At 35.7% G+C, this 6,818-nt stretch overlaps 1 pseudogene across 1 annotated transcript; it reads right to left on the bottom strand.

Moving 5' to 3' along the window:
* Positions 1-5,443: 5,443 nt before the first annotated feature.
* On the bottom strand, positions 5,444-6,169 carry LOC306647159 (uncharacterized protein C4orf46 homolog; annotated as a pseudogene). Its single transcript has one exon. The product of its transcript is annotated as an uncharacterized protein C4orf46 homolog (transcript).
* Positions 6,170-6,818: the final 649 nt, after the last annotated feature.

The raw sequence follows: 6,818 nt of genomic DNA, 5'->3' as shown, positions 1-6,818 counted from the left end.
AAATGTTGACACCTGGGAGGATTGGCATATTCAAAAGATTTTTTTTTCTTTAAAAAGAGATGGGTTTTTGCTTGACTTCCTTATGCATACCTGTAATCCCAGTGTCTTGGGAGGCTGAGGCCGGAGGATTTCTTGTTTAAAGCCAGTGTCAATAATGCCAAGGCTCCAAGAAGACCGTCTCTAAATATAATAGAAAATATGACTGGTATTTTGACTTAGTGTTTGAGTGCACCTGAGTTCAATCCCTGGTACTCTTCCATCTTTCCCCAAGATATAGAGATGTTGTCTTTCTGTTGCCCAGTCTGGCCCTAAACTCCAAGGTTTAAGGATGCTCTTATCTCAGCCTCCCCCATAGTCGGGACTTGCAGGTGCATGCCACTGCACCTGGCTATTGAGATTGTTGTTGTGTTAGCAAGAAGCGTCCTAGAGATCAAATCCAGCCATATGTGTGCTAGACAGACGTTTGCTCTAACACTGTTCTATATTCACAAACAGGACAGCATTTTAATGAAGTACTATTCTTAAGTTTTTAATGAAAATAGTTATTATTCAGTGTCCTGAAGTAATGAAATATTTGTATAGTTTCGTGAAGATGTTTCATCATAAAATTTCCATAATAACCATTTTTACTTATATTAGGCCATGGCTTCCATGTGATTTTTATATATCGGTAGATGTCCCAAATAGTTGAGAAATTTTTCCTGCTATCCCACACTCTACTCAAAGAAAATGTCCCAGCTGCTTAAAAAAAAAAAAGAAAAAGAATGGGGCTGGGGCTGTTGCTCATTCTTGGATGTTTGAGGCACTAGGTTTAATCCTCATTGCCATATAAAAATAAATAAATAAAGATTAAAAAGAAAAAGAAAAGAAAATGACCCATTCTTTGGTTGTGCTTTATAGAAGGATGGTTGTATGCTTTATTCTCTACCATAGGCCCTAACTTTTTATTGGTGGTCATAATTTATTTGATCAGGTTAAGACCTTGTTAAAGACTCAGCCATCTTGTAGTCCTGCCAAAGACCTAGGTGATTTGGTGATGCCAAAATGGGAGTCTGGTTATCATGTTTCAGAAAATGGATGTAAGAATCCAAGAGAGTCAGTAATTACTAGGAAGTGGGGAGTAGAAGTTAAGAAAAACTCGTTTATTAAATGTCATTGTCACAAGGTGGAGGAATTGAGACAGATGTGATGGGGTACTTCCAACTGCTGAGGGCTGATGAGGCAATCTAGTTTTTAGGGTTGTGCTAGATCTTAGAACTCTCCAGCCTCTGATCCCTAACTGTAGCTTTCCTGGGTGGTTCTAGGGAGTCATCTGCTGAGATTTAACTTGCATTTTTATCTTTTTCTGTCTTATGTGTTTCTTTCCCTGTCCCTTTCCTGAACAAGGGCCTGTTCCTTTTGACTAATGAGGTCCATCCTCCTCTTGGATCTTCTAATTTCTGTATCTATATTACTAACTCATCTCTCACACATGCTTCATTTTTATCACCAGTCATTTGCTGAGTATTTTCACTGAAATGACTTACTCTCATCTCTCCTTTAACATATTCTAAAGAGAACTAATGATCTTTGTTTTTCTTATTGTTTTGGTGCTGGGGTTCCAACCCATAACCTTGTGTGTGCTAAATAGCAATATCCCCAAGCCCAGAACTAATGACTTTTAACCTAAAATTTATACACATTCCCTATTTTAGTTTTGTTTGTTTTTGTTCTTCTTCTTTTTTTAACTGGGCATTGAACTCAGGGGCACTTAACCACTGTATCTTGTTTAGAAACAGGGTCTTACGGAGTTCTTATGGCCTCACTAAGTTGCTAAAGCTGGTTTTGAACTTTCAATCTTCCTGCTTTACCTTCCAAGCCACTAGGATTGCAGGCATGTACCACTGTTCCTGGCCACTATTTTAGTTTTTAATATCACCATCCTCCCTTTTATTCAAATTAAAATTTTTAATATTATTTTTCACTCTCCATTTTCTTTGACCCTTCTTTCAAGAAATGTTTAAAGAGGTTGAATAAAATTTGTCTATAAAATACCTAGTGCTGACATTATTCTATTTTTAGGTACATCACGATATCTTGTTTAGTGGTTGGCATACTGTGATTGGTTCTTAAGAATATTTGAATTGAATTATAATGAGAATGAAGAAATATGCTAGAAAACAAACCAAGTTGAAACTGATTTTTGGACTTAATTATTTTACTAGTTCTTATTTTGATGAAAAAGTCTTGGTCAGACAACATTTGGATTCTTTTGATGAGTTTATTCAGATGTCTCTTCAAAGAATTGTGGAAGATGCTCCACCTATCGACCTACAAGCTAAAACTCAACATGCTAGTGGAGAAGTCGAAGAAAAGGTAAGATGGTTATTCTAATAAGTTATATGGATAAAAGATAGCTTGACATTTCAGCCCTGCTTGCACTTGGCTTAAAGGTTAAAAGTCATTAAGAGTTTTTAGCAGTGTACTTACAGTATCTTTAGTCAACTTCTGATTTATTGTTACTAGAGATGTGTTTTTGTAAGTAAGTCAAAACCCTAATCCTTATGCAGATGGTGGTATTTAATATTGGGAAGAAGGAACTCAAAGATGAACAACTAAGAGAAGCAAACCAGAAATAGTTACTTTATATAATTTTACTTTTTGTCTCTTTTCCCCCCTTCCCGTTCTGGGGATTGAACCCAGGACCTTGTATATGCTAGAAAAGCACTCGACACCTGAGCTATGTTCCAACCCCTTTTTATTTTATATTGTCACTCTTTCTCATTGAAAAGGCTGTCCTCAAACCTGAAAACCATTCTGCCTTAGATTTCCAAGTAGCTAGGATTACAGGCAGTGCCATCATGCCTGGATAAGAAAAAGTGTTAGGAGGACTTTTCCTCCCGATTTTTGTTTATTACATGGGATGCATTATCATAACAATATGAGACTGAAAAAAAGAAAATCACAAGCTGAATGTGGAGGTGCCTGTCTGTAATCCTAGCTACTTCAGAGGCTGAGTCTGGAGGATCTCCAGTTTTAGCCCAGCCTGTATAAGAAGGGGAAACCGTTCTCAAAGTACAAATAAAACACAAAAAGGAAAATCATCAAAACTTATTAGCCCTTTTTATTTTTTCAGTTCTTTAAAGTTTTATTCACATATGTGCATTTTTTAACATTGTTAAAATTATAACTTAAAATCATAACATTCTTAAATGATTCTAGTTTTATATAATGATTGTAAAGTCCAAAATAATGCATTGATTGTTCCCAGTTTTAGAAATGTAGAGAGGCAGCTGTGGGATAATGTTGGACTTTGATTAACAGATAAAACTGTAAAGCAAAATGAGGTAGAGTTAGATAGTGGGAAAAGTGGTTATTTCTAGCCATTTCAGTCTTATTTGTCCATAGTTTATATTAAGAAGACTGGTTTGTTTTCATTCTAATTGGACATGCTACACAGAATTTTGCTCTTAACAGCAAAAGTAATTGACTTTTCAGGGACTGTGATGGGAAAAGGAACTTAAGATTTCTTTTTTATCAATTTTTTCTTCATGGTTTATGCATAAATAGAGAGAATAGTATAACAGCATGTTCAAAGTTCCAGTAGAAATGATCTGTAAAGCTTAGTTATCAGAGCTTAATAGAAAAGAAGAGCAGAGGAGAAAAAGGCTTATGCATTTCCACAAGAAAGTATTTGATGTATTTGGTTTGAGAATGGGATGGGAACCACTATAATCAACCTCTAAATTTTAGTTTATCTTCCCCCACCTCCCACTCCATAATATTATGTATTTAACCCAGGGCCTCACCTATGGTGAGGCAAGTCCTCTACCACTGAGCTATATTCCCAGCTCTCTTTATTTTATTTTGAGATAGGGCCTTAATGAGTTGCTCAGGCAGTCTTTGTCTCAGTCACTCAAGTAGCTGGGATCACAGGTGTGTGCCACTGCACCCAGCCCAGTTTCTGTTTTTGGTCTTATTGGATGATAAGGTGGAGCCGATTGTCAGAGATTTTGGATGATGTGAGGAATTGTTGAAAAATTATCAGAGAATATGCATAAAGCATTATTTAAGAAATATTGCTCTGGAAATGGTATTTACTTGAAAGGGAAAGAGGCTGGAAGAAGTTGAAAACCTTAGAATAGTCTAAGATAGTTTCCTAAACTAGAGTGATGTTGGAAATAAGGAATGGAGGCTTTCTTCCCCTTGGTTCAATACTCCTACCAATTCTCTTTTCCCTTTATCTATTCCAGCTTGGGAGCCTTGGATATCAATAATTTTCCCTCAGAAAGGGTCTGCTTAGTTCCATCTTCTATGAGATTTGATGTATACTTCTGGACACATCTCCATATCTACAAAGAATTAAGATGCCACATCAAATATGTTTAAAAAATTATAATACAGTAGAGCAAAGTTGGCTTAATAGTTGGCTTAATAGTTGACACATGACACAAACCACCAAAAAGCAATATAAGATACAGGACACATAAAATAGAACACTGTCACTGAGATCAATAATACATCATTTAAATTTGATACACTGGAAACAAAGCAATTTCTACTTAGTACTGAGTCACAAATTTGATAAGTTTTTTTTTTTTTTTTGTGCAGTGCTGGGGATCAAGCCCAGGGCCTTGTGCATGCAAGGCAAGCACTCTACCAACTGGCTATCTCCCCAGCCCCTGATAAGGTATTTTAAAGCAAGCAGTCAAACATACAAAAATGTAAAATTCAAGAAATGTTAACAATGAGAGCAATTAACCATAGAAATAAATAGGGCAAAAACATGCATTCTATCTTGACATGCTTTCATTTTCTGACATGCTTTCTTAAAAAGCATCTTCATAGGTTAAATAATTGTATTTTTAAAAACTACTAACAAAGTTCAAGTCACCACTAAAAAAGAGAATGTTTACCTTCAAGTCAAAGAAGTTTAGATTTATACATTTTTAGAGAAACAATTACAGTCTTCATGCTAAAAATATGAAGGAAAAAGCTTTTAATTATGTTTGTCAAGTCTTTTATTCAAGAAGGATTTAGCAAGTGTTGTGTGACACTGTTTCAGGTGCTAAGAATATAAAAGCAAGACTCAATCATAGGTTTTGGAGAATTTACCCTAATGGAGTTGGATCCAGCATAGGCAACCTTAGTTAACTCCTTTGGACTATAACATGAAGCTCAACTTCAAAGTCTACTATTCTTGCATCTTGATCTGTGTAGTATGCTACTGGTAGCACTATTAACATTAATTATCTACTGATGGAATTAGCTACCATAAAGAATTATACAGAAGTTTAGAGGGCAGAAAGTATTTAAGAATAAATGAATAATGGTCTTCATCAAAAATATCAGTATTCTTCTTTCATAAAATCCAGAAAAAAAATTCATTCTGAGTATACCAAACTTCTGAAGTGATCATCCTATTTTGCAATACATGTGCAAAAAATGTATGTTAAGAAGGATGTTACACTGTCCAAGTCAGGCCAAACCAGTTGTTAGGTTTTAAAGAATCATCATAGCCTTCTTTCAAGAGGTCCTGCCAAATTTTTAAGGAAACGTGCATTTTCTGTACATTTGAGGGCAAGCTCTTCCACTTGAGCTGAGCCTGCAGATGTCACTTCAAGAAGTTTGGTTAGAGAAAATGCTGCATTTCTGATCTGCAGCTCCACTTCCCCCAGCGGGTCCACAGTTCAGTCGCTGCTCCTGCTTGAAAATGGTCAGCCAAACTCACCAGGACACTGGGGGAAGATGCTGGTGAAACATCTGAAGAAGGAGAGGAGGGAGGCAGAGGGGGAGGTGAAGAAACATGAAACTCCTCATGGTCAGCCATGGGGAAGGGCTGGTACCGCAGAGCTAGACCTAAACAGCAGAACTGACACCCTTTGCCCCATGTTTAAAAAATATTTTTAGTTGTGGATGAACACAATAACTTATTTATTTTCTTATGTGATGCCAAGCATACAACCCAATGCCTCACATGGGCTAGGCAAGCATTCCACCACTGAGCCACAACCCCAGCCCTCCCTATATTTTTTGTTGGTGCATTACAGTTGTACATAATGATATTTGTTGTTACATATTCCTTTATGAACACAATATAACAATGTAATTTGGCCTCAAATTTTATTCTTGATGTTTCTATATTTCCCATATTTTCTATAGTGAACTTTCAGAAAAATTATCTTTAACAGCAAAACAAGTAGGCATTACAAAAAAATTATTAACATTAGTATTTTGCACAGGTTTTCTCAGTTTGTTATAAATTAGTATTTTTCAGCCTTTTTTATTATTGTCCTACTGAGACTTTTGACACATTTTCTTTATTGCCACATAGGTGTAAATACTATATACTATATATGTGTGTGGGTGTTTTTGTTTGGTTTTGTTTTGGTTTTGTGCCCTGCCACAACCATTTTCAATCCCTTGTGGGCAATATTGCCCTTGTTAAGAATGAATTTTGTAGATATTAATGCATTCAAGGCAATACCATTTTGTCAGTATGTTTAAGAATTTGCTGAAAGAAGTGGGAATCTATGCACAGAAGTTTATATTGATTGAGGAAAGGACTTTAACTTGGAGTTGGCAATTAAAACAAGAATAATATCTCATGGATTAAAATAGTCTTCAGCTGCTGGAAACTGGGGTGACCAAAAGAAAGCTCATCAAGCCAGAGCTGGAGTATCTCAGGTGAGGATGAAAACTATGACTATAGGATTCATAGAAAAAAAGTTATAGGACTAGTAGTTTTTTAATTTATTTACTGTAAGTTGTTTTGATTTTTATTTTGTTCTCAATATAAAATCACTAGAGGTTTTAAGTTATGAAACTGATATTTTTCT

This window comes from Sciurus vulgaris (genome assembly GCF_902686455.1).
Source record: "Sciurus vulgaris genome assembly, chromosome: 16".
Lineage (NCBI taxonomy): Eukaryota > Metazoa > Chordata > Mammalia > Rodentia > Sciuridae > Sciurus > Sciurus vulgaris.
This window is presented reverse-complemented; position numbering and strand designations above follow the sequence as displayed.